Genomic DNA, 13,132 nt, shown 5'->3' on the forward strand with positions numbered 1-13,132 from the left:
GGTATTCAGCTGGTGGATGGGCTGGCCTGGGGAATCCAAGATATCACCGGTACCTGGTCCCTTGGTAGGAACGGCCAGAGGACGACGGGGCCTAGCTGGGACTGGCCACCCTGCTGTTCCTCTGGCAGCCAAGCCTGTCCCTGTTCATCCTTGGGATCTTCGTGCCCTCTGTTCCCCCTGCCTGGAACCCTGTGCCTCCAGAGCCTCGCCAGATCGCTCCTGCCTGTCACGCATTCCGATCTGGGCCATGGAGCTTCCTTGATGGCCNCCACTTTCTGTCTTCATCACATCCATTGTTTCTTATAGCACTTTGAACTCTCTAAACTGACCGTGTCCCTTTGCTCATTTATCGTCTGTCCATTTGAGAACATGTTTAATGTATTCCCAGCATCTTGAAGGAATGAATGGGGGTTTTAAAAGAGATTGATGTTGATCCCCAGCCGGAACTGGCCTCTTGGCCTCTTTCTAACCTTGTGCACCACTGTTTGGTCTTGTGGGTTTTTTAGATTTTATTGTTTAAGTAACCTCTACACCCAACGTGGGGCTCAAACTCACGACCCCAAGATCAAGGGTCACGTGCTCTACCAACTGAGCCAGCCAGGCGCCCCTGTTCTTGGTTTTATATTTTACTGAGACCCTCCTGTCCTCTGGCCCCACCAGCCCTCAGATTCATAGCCTGAGGCCCGTCACCGGGCCACGTACATGACAGCCCCCCCTTGCTGTCCCCCTCCTGCCTGGTTGTCCTTCTGTGCCACCCCCCCCCCAAGCTCCCCCTTGCAGGGCTGGGCCTCACCCCAGCTGGAGGCGGCCTCCTTCCTGTCACAGAATCCCCTGCCCTGAACACGTCCCCACCTGCCACCCTCACCGCGACAGAGGCCTTCAGCAGGAAGTGTCACCTTCGTAGATGGATGAAATCGTGAGGACACGGCCATTACGCTAGAGCCACCCCGGCAGCCACATAAGTTAAAGGGCGACAGAAGACCTTAGATGCAGGCTGATGCCACGAATCTTCCTTTCGTCCGCTTGGTATTATGTTTATACGTTACAGCCTTTCGGGAGGCCATCTGTGGCTGGGCTTGTCTTCGTTACAGCCATTTGATCAAATGTTGAACAGAACAGACAAATGTGGTACTCTGTTGGAGATACCTCCGGGTTTAGTTTAGCACATTTTCACGTTTAAAAAAAATTTTTTTTTAATGTTTTATTTATTTCTGAGAGAGAGAAAGAGAGAGACGGCATGAGCAGGGGAGGGTGAGAGAGAGGGAGATACAGAATCTGAAACAGGCTCCAGGCTCTGAGCTGGCTGTCAGTACAGAGCCTGACGCAGGGCTTGAACCTACGAACCGCGAGATCATGACCTGAGCTGAAGTCGGACGCTCAACCAACTGAGCCACCCAGGCACCCCTCACATTTTCATCTTTTTATTGAGCATTTACAATGTTCTGTGCAAACACAAAATGCACAGAATGTGTCTATTCCTGTGGCTTGAAGTAAATGGCTTAAGGTTATCCAGGGAGACGGGGGAGCGGCTAGGGTTCTAACACAGCTTCTGTCCCGGGGCCTGGCTAAGGCCCCCCGCTAGCTCCCTGGCCTTCCTGTGTGTCTCCTTCTTTGCTCTCTGTCCTGCTCATCGTCTCCTCCACAAGCCTTTCTCGAGTTCCTCCGAGACAGAGTAGGGCACCTGGGGCGGGTATGAGAAGGCCATCATGCAGCTGGAGAACTTGGGGCAGAGGGAAGGTTCTGGAGTGTGGTGAGTGTCTGGAGAGAACCTTAGATGCACCTGTTTGGCCCTGCAGCCTTTGCCAGAGTCCCGGCCCAGCTCTGGGTCTCTACCCTTTTGGCCTGGCGACTCGGGGCCTTCGAAGCAGCCCCTTGAGGTTGGTGTTCCATTGCGAGGCCCATTCTGAGGCCTGGTCGGCTCCTTGCTGGTGTGAGGAACGCGTCCAGGGGTCAAGTCAGAACTCTTACTTGGGCCAGTCTTGAACACTTTGGGGCAGAAGTGTTGGTGTGCTGTGTGAAGGGCGGGCCCACGGTGGGCAGGAGAACTAGGAGGTATTGGGGGCGCCCTGCCTGAGTGTGGGAGGGGGGCCCCACCTGCTTGGGCAGGACAGGACCCCATCCCTCAGCATGAGGGGGCCCGCAGGGGCTGGAGAAGGAGCTGGGGCCTCAGAGGGGCTACGGGGAGGGAAGTCCCAGCCAGGCCAGGTCCCTCTGGCAGGGTGGGGTGGAGGGCAGGGTGGGGTGGAGCGGCTGAGGCCTGAGGGGTGTGTGCAGCAGGGGAGGTGGGAGGGGGTGCCTCCCTGCCCCTTTGCTTCTCCCTCTGCTGAGTGCCTGTATCTGTCTCCTTGCTTCTACTTGCTCTGTTCCCTACGGCCCTCTGTGCTGTGACCTCGTGGTTTCCTATTCTCTCTCTCTTCCCATCTTTCCCTCCTCTCTCTCTCTAATCTCTCTCTTCTCCCTCCTCCTCTCTTCTGGCTCTTTCTCCTTCTCGCACTTGCCGTCCTGGAAAGGCTCGGGGTGCTTGGAGCTGGCGTACCCAGCTCCAAGGTGAAGGGTGCCTGTTGCCATGGTGACCCAGAGGCAGGTCGGGCAGCAGTTTTGGCTGGCTGTCAGGGAGCACAGGCAAGGCTGTGATGAGGCAAGAGGCTGGGCTTTTGTTCTCAGTCCAGGCAGGGCCCCTCACTGCGGGGGGGGCTCTAGCATGGGGGTGTTGCCCATGAATGTAGGTCTCTGGCTGGCTGCTATGGGCCACACAGTGGGGGCCAGTGGCCCTGGGGGTCAGATTGCCTGTGTTCAGATCCCTCCTGCCTCTTCCTGAGGTTTGCTGGAGGGAGGGGGAGGGAGGTAGCAAACAGCCCCTAGGCGGGGAGCACTGGGGAAGCAGATGTCAGTAGTGTGAGGGGCACAGAGAGCTCCGACAGGTGGCCCTGCGCCTCAGTGGAAGGGTGTGTGTCAGAAAGGAGTGAGCCCCCCATCTCTGGGAGTGAGCAAGCTTATGCTGGACACCCACTGAGGGGTACAGTAGTGGAGACTCTTGGATCTGAGAGAGGAAGTCCAGCCCACACGAGGTGTCCCCGCAGTCCTGAGATCTGAGGATTCACGCAGCGTCCAGCTCCTAGAGCTGGCAGTTTCCTCACTGGTGGCGGCCACCTCCCTTCCTCCCAGGCGGCTGGGACTTGAACTTCCAGTGGGACAAGTGCCTTGACCATGGACAGTGTGGGGGATGGGTAGTGCTACCATTGCTGTTTCCTGCAGTGAGTGGAGGGGAACGTGTGTGTGTGTGTGTGTGTGTGTGTCCCCTGCAAGGGCCCTGCGGCTGTGGCACAAACGTGTGGGACGGAGCAGTAAGATGAGAGCGGCCCAGCAGCTTTGAGTCAAACAGACTTGAGTTTCAGCCCCAACTCTGCCCTTACGGAGCCTCTATTGTCCCATCTGTAAGATGGAGATAATAATGACAGCGGATAACAGAGCTGGGTGTGGACATGAAAAGAGATGAGGCGAACGGTGTACTTGTCATAGAACCCGGCATCTGGAAAATATCTAAAGAAGGCGGGAGGGCAACCGTTCTCGGTCTCCTCTGCACTCCTACCCCTTCAGTTTTATAAATGAGGAATGAAACAATGCTCCTAGGCCATGGGTCCTTCGTCCGGGGGCACACTGCCCGGACAGGGGTGGGCATGAGGGGGCTCGCAGAGGGGTCGCACGCAGCCAGTCCCTCGCCCTCCATCTCCCACACAGCTCCCTCGGTGCGTCCCCTTGCTCAGTGCGCAACTTCCCATCCAGACCTTGGCTCCGGGAGGGCGGGGACCCGCTCCCACAAGCGCTCCTCAGGCTCACAAGAAGGGCTGGAATAAAAGGGAGGCAGAACACCACCATTTACAAAGCACTTGCTTTGTTTGCTCCTTCCTTTGCTCCTCAGCACAGCGCTGCAAAGTACTCCTTGGTCTCATTTCACAGAGAGGGAGGGGTGTGTGCGGCTGCCGTTGCCGTTGCCGTGGAACACAGGACCAACTGGGGGCGGGGGCGGAGGGGAAGCATGTTGCCTGGGGCCCCTGAGCTCCTTAGGGCAGGTCTGGGATTCACGTGCCGTCTGCCCGCTTCCAGAACCCTCTGTCCCAGGCTGCCTCCGCTACCCACGTTTCCGGTTCCTCAAAGTGAGACACCCAGGCCGCTGGTGTGTGTGGCGGTTACCCCTCCAGCCAACTGCCCCCTCACGTGTGCACAGCACTTCACAGTTAGCTGGGTGCCTTTGGTTTGGGGACCTCCCTTAATTCTCACGCTACTCCTGGATGCAGATGGGGTGGGGGGATTTGCTTTTCTCCCCGCAAGGAGGAAATAGTTTCTTAGTAACTTACTCACCCAAGGTCTGCCTGACTCTGAAGACCTTTGGACAGAGAGCCGCCCGTGCCTGCTCCCCATTCATACAAGCAAGCAGTTGTAATCGATCTCCGAAGCCCTTCTCGCCCTTACCGTGGAGAAAGAGCTGCGGTGTAGATGGAGGCTGGGGGATCTTGGGCGGGACTGGGGATTTCACTAGGCTCAGGTCCCCTGTGCACCTTCCCAGGGGCAACGCCTCAGATAGGAGGTATGAATGGGAAGGCATTGGGCAAATGCCACCCTGGCCCGTCTGGCCCCTGGTAGGCTTCTCAGTGGGACAGGGGCAGTCTTCAAGGTGACCTCGCTGAGGATCAGTGTCAGATTTCAGATAAGGTTATTTTTACCCTTGGGGGTGGAGGGAGGCAGGTGATGTGTAGGCCTCTGTTCTGGGAGGGGAGGGGGGAAGGGCACAGGGGTGGGCGTGGGCCTCTAGTGAGGGACTTCACCCGACCCTGTGACCCACCTTCCCCCGGGGCGAGTGTCTACATGGAATGCCGCTAGCGGAGGCTGGGGACCCGCTGAACACACTCGTTCACTTGGTCCACTGCGAGCCAGGGGCTGTGCTGGGCCCTCCGGACGCCAGGAGGAGAAAGACAGGGCTCCTGCTGGTTGGGTCTTCTGGTCTAGGCCACCCAGGTACAACCACAGTGCACTCAACGTTGCGGCGTCTGGGTGGCTCAGTTGGTAGAGCAGCCGACTTCGGCTCAGGTCATGATCTTGTGGTTCATGGGTTCAAGCCCTGCATTGGGCTCTGTGCTGACAGCTCAGAGCCTGGAGTCTGCTCAGATTCTGTCTCCCTCTCTCTCTGCCCCTCCCCCGTTCACACTCTGTCTCTCTCTCAAAAATAAATAAACATTAAAAAAAAAAAAGAAAAAAGAAAAACAACGTTGCAACTGCTCAACATTGTCAGAGTGGAGAGCATTAGAGAGGGGAGGCGCATGGTGCCAGGATCGTGAGGGTGGGGAAGAGGCAATGGATTCGAGGGGTGAGTAGGTTTTGCAGAGGTGAAGAGTGCTCTAGAAAGAGGGACCGGCATGAGCAAAGGCCCTGTGGTGAGAGGTGTGGCAAGCCCCTCTGTGGGGCCTCATGGACCTTGGTAAGGTGTTCTTCCTGTATGCCAAACCTTTCATGGTTATAAAGAGTCTTGGAGACTATCTAGTTAAATGTCCCACTTGACAGATGGGGAAACTGAGCCCTAGATAGCTAATCATGAAACCTAACATTTTTACCATGCTAAACATTGAAAAACATTAAAAAAAATTTTTTTTTTAAATATTTATTTTTGAGAGAGAGAGACAGAGTGTGAGCGGGGGAGGGGCAGGAGAGAAGAAGACACAGAATCAGAAGCAGGCTCCAGGCTCCGAGCTGTCAGCACAGAGCCCTACAAGGGACTCGAACTCATGAACCATGAGATCATGGCCTGAGCTGAAGTCGGACGCTTAAGTGACTGAGCCACCCAGGCGGCCCCCCGCCCATGCTAAACACTCTTGCTTCCAATATTTTTTAAAAAATACAGTTGACATTTTTATGTTTAAGTTAAAGTAGCAGACTTACCTGATATTTGCCTAAAATGGTGTCTCTTAAGAATAAAAAAAAAAATTTATCAAGGTGAAATACTCATAACATATAACTAACCCTTTTCAAGTGTACAATGCAGTGCGACTTAGTATAAGTACCACCTCTATCTGGTTGCAACATTTCCATCACTTCAAAGTAAAATCCCTTAACTTTTAAGAAGTTTCTCCCCTTTCCTCCTGGGGACAGGAGGACCGTGGCGACCAGCAATCTGCTTTCCATCTCCACAGATTTATCTGTTCTGGAGAGTTTGTATAAATGGAGCCGTGTGCGCTGAGTGACCTTCTGTGTCTGGCTTGTTTCACCTCGCATGATGCTTTGAGACTCATCCATGTTTTATGTATCGATCATGCCTTTCCATGTCTGATGAATGCTCTGTCATATGGATATACCGCCATTTGTCTATCCATTTCTCCATTGATGGGCCTTTGGATGGTTTCCACCTTTTGGCTATTATGAATAGTGCTGCTGTGAACGTGTGCGTATATGCATTTGTTTGAGCCTGGTTTTCAGTGCCTTTGAGTACATACCTAGGAATGGGATTGCAAAGTCATGTGGTATTTCTGTGCTCAGCCTTTCGAGGACCTGCCAAACTGTTTTCCATAGCGGGTCAAACATTTTATATCCCACCCTCCCCAGCAATGCACAAGGGTTCTGTTTCCTCCACATCCTTGCCAACACTTGTTATTGTCCATGATTTTGATTCAAGCCATTCTGGTGGGCTCACTGTCTTTTATAATCCTCACGGTAACTTCAGGTTCTTTTATTATCCCCATTGGGCAGGTGAGGAAACTGAGGCATGGAGAGGTAAAATAATTGTCTGAGATCTTCTGGGGACGAGGAGCTGATAAAAGTTCCATTTATGTTCAGTTTTACAGGAGACACTAAACTGAAAATGTCCCATGGAGCTCTGCTTCTGGAAGGATGGGGCTACCCTGAGGAAAGCTTGTCCTTAGCTCAGAGTTTCAATTATGCCCCATAGCCCACCCCCCTCCCTCATCAGATTGGGGATGTAGGGCAGGAGAAGAAGGTTGGTGGCCCTCTCATCTCCCTCTTTCACACTGGGAGAGCATAACAGGTGGCTGTCAGAAGAAGGGGGAAGCCCCGTGTCTGATCAGCCTGCACCGGACTCTGGGCTCTGGATGGAGACCCAGGGCCCTGGCCTCTGCGCTTCTTGGTCACTGACTGGTTGTGTTACTTGGAGTCATTTGCTTCCTCTCTCTGAGTCTCAGACTAGAAGAATCTCTCCCATTTTCCCTATCTCCAAGGCCCATGAAAATTCTGTAGAGATGTAAATGTGGACTCCAGCTGGTGGGTCTGGGATTGTCTTCAGCTCTACCACTTCCCAGGGGCTGCTCAGAAGCAAGGTATCCGAGTTTGCTCATCAGCACAATGGGTAGAATAACAGGGTCTCACAGGGCAGATGTAAAAACTACTGAGATGACACACATGAAATTTCTTAGCATAGAACGTGACGTAGCAGGTGCTCCATAAACGTTAACCGAGTGACTGGCATAGGAGGTGCTTACTGCAAAATGTTGGTCTCATTTTCTACCTTTCCTGTCCCATAATCTTGAAGCAGGTCAAGGGCCTACACAGCCTGTAGCCAGAAGTAAAATGAGGATGTTTGTAGAGGGCACTAGGGACCATTGTTTTATCCTATAGAGCGAAGATATGATCTCATGTTATATGACAATCAGAAGCCTATGGGACAGCCCACTGGTGTCCTCCTCTCGGCCCTCAAGCTGGCGTCATGGACAAGAGCTCTCTCTTTTTAAATCTACGAGTTTGGTACCCACTGCTAGCCCTTTTCGCCTTTTCATGTCTGCTGGGAATCTCAAGGTGAAATGCAATTCTCTACGGCAGCATCTTTGTGCCACTGGGGGTTCCTAACATCATCCTCTCTTCCCTTATTTGGTTCCGCAGCTTGNTATGTCTGCTGGGAATCTCAAGGTGAAATGCAATTCTCTACGGCATCTTTGTGCCACTGGGGGTTCCTAACATCATCCTCTCTTCCCTTATTTGGTTCCGCAGCTTGTTTGCATTTCAGCTCTGGGTGCCTGTGGGGGCTGTGTGCTGTACGCCTGCCGGCTGCCTCAGAGCCTTTTTTGGGAGGAAGATGGGGATAGGCCCGAAGGGGAATTTAGGAGGTGGACAAATGCTCCCACTTTGCTGGCAGAAACCTCCAGGAGGCCACCCTGGTGTTTCTGAGTGGCTGGACTCCCCCATTGTGGGGACAGCGCGTCTAGTTTGGACAGCTTCCTCGCACTGCTCAGAGTGGCCTGGCTCAGACAATCGGGCCTTTCATGAGGCCCGGCCAGTGGCCCCTAGCGTGGGCCAAAGGCTGCTTCTCCCTGCCCCCCCTGGGGCCTGCCTTCTGGTCCCTGCCCCCTCAGGAAGTGGGGAGGGAGGGACATGGACTTTGCCGTCTCCTACACAGGCCTGTATGTCAGCTCCACTATCTCTAGCTTTTTGAATTCTCACCAAATCTCTTGAAGGGGCTAACAACCTTACCCTCTCACAGGATTGGCATGATGGGGGCGCCTGGGTGGCTCAGTTGGTGAAGCGTCTGACTTTGGCTCAGGTCATGACCTCACGGTTCCTGGGTTTGAGCCCCGTGTCCAGCTCTGTGCTGACAGCTCAGAGTCTGGAGCCTCCTTCGGATTCTGTGTCTCCCCCCCTCTCTCTGCCCCTCCCTGGCTCATGCTCTGTCTCTCTCTCTCAAAAATAAACATTAGGGGCGCTTGGGTGGCTTAGTCGGTTAAGCGTCCGACTTTCACTTAGGTCATGATCTCGCGGTTCGTGGGTTCGAGCCCCGCGTCGGGCTCTGTGCTGACTGCCAGCTCAGAGCCTGGAGCCTGTTTCNAATAAATAAATGTAAAAAGGAAAAGAAAAAAAAAAGAATTGCCATGATGTTCTGGTGAGCTCAGGTGGGAAAGTACTATGTAAACAGTCGTTGTGAACTGTGTTTGGGTCTCTCCCAGCTATATTTCTGTAGAAAGCCCAAACTCAGCTTTAAAACGCTAACAGTAAGTGCTGGATAAATGTCAGTGATACGGTGGATGTGTGCTACGAGCCCTAAACACTTCATCTCATTTAATGTCATCCCCACAATGACATACATACCAATGAGGTGCGTGTGATAATCCCATTCTCCCAGATGAGGAAACTGAGGCCCACAGAGGTTGGGCAGCTCAAGGTCACATGCATTAGTCATGGTAGGTCGGTTGAGAGGTCACACAAGGATAGGTGGGTCTGCTCTGCTCTAGGCCTGTTCCAGATGGTTCCTGAAGGCACTAAAATCTCCCTGCTCATTGGTCTAGTGTCCTGGCTTATAACTTAAGTCGCAACCTTCTCTGAGAGTTTTCCGCCAGTTTCCAGAGACCCCTGGCCTCTCTCCCTCTGATTCCACCCACACAGGTCCCTAGTACTTTCCCACCTGCTGCTTTTTGCCCTCCTGATCCCATCCCCTGAGCCACTGTTGTTCCGTTCCCCCTTTTCTGCTACTCTTCCATCCTTTCTGCCCCTTGAACCATCCTGTCTTCACATCTCAGCTACAGGACCACTTGCCACAGGCGTTTGCCTTCCTCTTCCTCTTCTGTAGGTTTCATTCAGCCCCCTGCTCTGTGCTTAGGCCTGAGTCTGTCCCCGTCCCAAGGGAATGCCTACCTGATGAGGGAGGAGGCTGTCAAAGCAGTGACCGCACAGCCTGGTTAGGGCTGTGATGGAGACAGATGAGGCTGTGGGGCCAGGAAGGCCCCAACCTTCGTTGGGGAAGAGGTGGTGGGGGTTTGAAGAGGGAGGAGGAAGAGCTCCCCTGGCACATAGGGGAGAGAAGAATCCCCGGCAGAAGCGGCACCCCCATGGTGGGGGATGGAGCTGGGGGAGAGTGGTGCCCTGAGGAATGGGGGAGCAGCCGCTGGGCATCTTGTCAGGAGACAGAGCAGAACCTTGACCCTGAGAGCAGTAGGGAGCCATTGAGGAGTCTTGAGCAGGGGGAGGTGTCTGCTCTGGCTTGCTCTTCAGAAAGGTCTGTGTGGTCCTAAGGGACGGAATGAAGTCCCACAGTGTGTGTATGGGGGAGGGGGAAGGCGGGGCAGTGGATGCGTTTGTGTGGGGGTGGGTTGCGAAGGCCGGACCTCGTGTTCCTGAAACATAGGGTTGTTGTTGGTGGCTTTGCTGTTTGGGAAGACCCCTCTGGTGCTTGTGGAAGCCAGAAGGAGGTGGAGACACTGGAGGCCCGTGGACAGGCTGTGGACACAGTCTAGTGAGCTAGCAGTGCCTGGCCGGGGCCTGAGCTGTCGGGCCAGAGGGCGAGCCTGAGAGTTTAGGGAGGGCGGGTCACTGGGACTTCGTGCTTAGGGGAGAGAGGATATTGAGGTGGGAATATTTGTGTGGGGTTGTTGTCAAATCGTCTAGAAGCATCCCTGGCCCAGGAGGGCTCATCCTGGCTCCTCAGCTGTGTGACCCTGGACCAGCCTGTCCCTCCATGTGCGTCAGTGTCCTCAGCTGTGAAGGGGTTGGGTGAAGCGGCCTCTCCTGCTCTGACGCAGCGGGTCTGTCACACGGCGGTGGCCCTGGAGGAGGGACACAGAGCCTGTGGCCTAGCCAGCTGAGACCTAGTCTGCGATGACCAAATCTGGCCAGGTCTGCTGTGGTCTGAGGCCAGCCACAGGCACATTTGCCATCTGGGAAGGCACATCTCTGACCCCCAGGTGCCCTCTCCACCTTCACAGCGGGCTCTGCCCTCCCTGCCAGCTGTCTTGGCTGCTCTAGTCCCAGACTCCATCCAGGGCCTCTGCTCTCCCGTGACTGGCCCTGGGAGGAGTGGCCTGGCGCCGGGGCCCCATTGGCCAAAGCGTGTCTGGGCTGCACACGCCCCTGCCTCCCCGGCTGGCTGCCTGCCCATCTTGGGATAGGAGAAGGGCCAGCCTGGCCAGCCCTGGTGGGGGCAGACCGCCCCGGGGCCAGGGAACGAGTTGGAGTCTGAGAGGCTGTGCCTGGGGCCGCCAGGGCTGCTCTGCCCCTTCCATTCGCCCTCCAGCCCAGGGGCTCTGGGCTCTTCTCTTTGATGAGCGTGGGGGCCCCCCACCGCGGGGTCTTGTCCCTCAGTTTGCCTGGGAGCTCAGCCCTGCTCAGAAGATCGTGCGATTTCCTGTCTCACAGGGTGACAAGACTTGTCAGCTTTCTCAAAGGACATGTCAGCTGGACATGCTAGAACCCTGCAGGGTTAGAGTCCAGAATCCTGAAAGCAGGACAGGACCCACCTTAGGGACCGGCAGTCTTCCCCTGCCCCTGCCTACCCCGTGAGTGATGGGTGAGGTTCAGGAAGGGAGGGGACTTATTTGGAATCACATGGGACCAGAAGGTCAGGGCTAGGATTTGAACTCAAGTCTGTCCCTGGTGGTCCCTCTAGAAACCTTTGATGAGGCCCTACTGTATGCCAGGACCTTCTAAGCATAAGCACAAAGGGAATGGACCAATTTATCTTTGTTCTTGCAGTGTTAGATCCAGGGTACAGGGGAAGTACTTGGTGAATGAAGGGAGGAAGGAAGGAAGGAAGGAAGGAAGGAAGGAAGGAAGGAAGGAAGGAAGGAAGGAAGGAAGGAATGGACAAGGCCAAGATCCTGCCTCCGGACATGTAGAGTCCAAAGGAGGGAAGGGCCTCTTTTTCATACAATAGGAAATAGGAGGCTGGTGGGAGTAGGGACTGACCAGGTGAGAAGCAGAGGGAGGATGGGAACTCAGGTGTCTCCACCAGGGTCTAGGGCTTTTTCTATCCTCACTTTCCTTGTTTGTAAAATGGGGTCAGCAGCCCTCACCCTCTGCCTTCCTTGTGAGGACCCAGTGAGGCAGCAGATGTGAAAATAGGTCTGTAAAGCAGAGGTGTAGCACGTAGGGCTTCCCTGTGTGGATGCTGAGAACTGCCCAGAAACCCCATATGGCTGGCTGCCTTTCTTCTGACCACTTACCCTTTGCATCTTGCTTCCCCCATTTCCCTAGCTTGCTCTATGGCTTCTTTCTGGAACGTTCTGCCCAGAACCCCTGGCTGTGGGATGGGTTTGGGAAGTGTGGGTGAATGGAATCTGCCTGCCTCCTCCCTCTACCGTCTCCCACACCCAGAAAGGCAGCCACATTATGCAGGAAGCACAGCAGGCCGGAAGTGCCTTGGCAGCGGTTGCCATGGCGACGGGTCCTGCTGCTTGGACCACAGTGGCCTGTCAGACGCCTGCAGGCCTGCAAGCCTGGCAGCCTGGCACCCTGCAGGCCTCTTCCCAGGCTGCTGAGGCTGGGGCTGCCCTTCTCTCTCCTTGGTGTCTGGCATTGCCCCTTACTCCTGGGGGCTCTCGGGAACGAGTTGCCTCTCTGGGAACCCATAAGCTGTTCTGGGTCAGACAGGCCTGGTTTGAATCCCAGTTTTGCCACTTGGGGGTCAGTGACCTTGAACAAGTCACCTTGGTGTGCCTTGTATTTATCGAATTAGCGATGGGAGCCTCATGGGGGAAGTTGCTCAAGGAGCATGGACAGCGGCATGAGAGCTGTCCTTGACCCCACGTGCAGCTGTGGTAGGGTCAGGGTCGAGTCGTGGCACTGTTTGCTGCTGACAGGCCCAGGGCCCTGGACTCATCTCAGCCCCAGGAGCAGGCCGTGTGGGGTGGTGGATAGGACCTCGGGCTTTGCAGCCAGACCTTGTGCCCCAGCTGCCCTTTGCCACGTACAGGAGCCTCAGTTTCCTCACCTTTAAAGCGAGGGCACCAATGAACCGACCTCAGGTTGGTTTTTTGCATGAATAAAGTGGAATTCAGACACGCAAAGTGCTCAGAAGAGTATTCAACACTTAGCGAGCACTTGATCAAGGTCAGCAGTAGCGGTTATCATCGCCGCAAGCAGCATCAGCCATGACAATTAGAACTCGTGGCCTTTTTCTCACACATGCAGGTGCACCCAGCTCTCACACATGGCCTGTTGGGGAGAGCAGGCCAGAGAGATGGGAGGCCCGCTCCTTCCCCGGCCCACCCCACCCAGGGCACTGCCGGGGACCCCCCGCCCCTTCCACCTGGGGACTGAGGCAGGCTGGGCCCTGGGCCCAAACTGCACCTCCGGTTCAGGACTCTGAGGATTTTCTCTGCTGCTTCTCTAGCCGGCAGCTGCTGCAGCCTTGACCTGGGTCAGACAGCTT

At 55.1% G+C, this 13,132-nt stretch overlaps 1 protein-coding gene across 1 annotated transcript in view; it reads left to right on the forward strand.

The window, feature by feature from the left end:
- Positions 1-13,132, forward strand: part of ACOT11 (acyl-CoA thioesterase 11) — a 96,480-nt gene that overhangs the window by 60,084 nt on the left and 23,264 nt on the right. The window lies entirely within an intron of this gene.

Source organism: Crocuta crocuta, unplaced genomic scaffold (assembly GCF_008692635.1).
Source record: "Crocuta crocuta isolate KB4526 unplaced genomic scaffold, BGI_CrCroc_1.0 scaffold168, whole genome shotgun sequence".
In the NCBI taxonomy this organism is placed as follows: domain Eukaryota; kingdom Metazoa; phylum Chordata; class Mammalia; order Carnivora; family Hyaenidae; genus Crocuta; species Crocuta crocuta.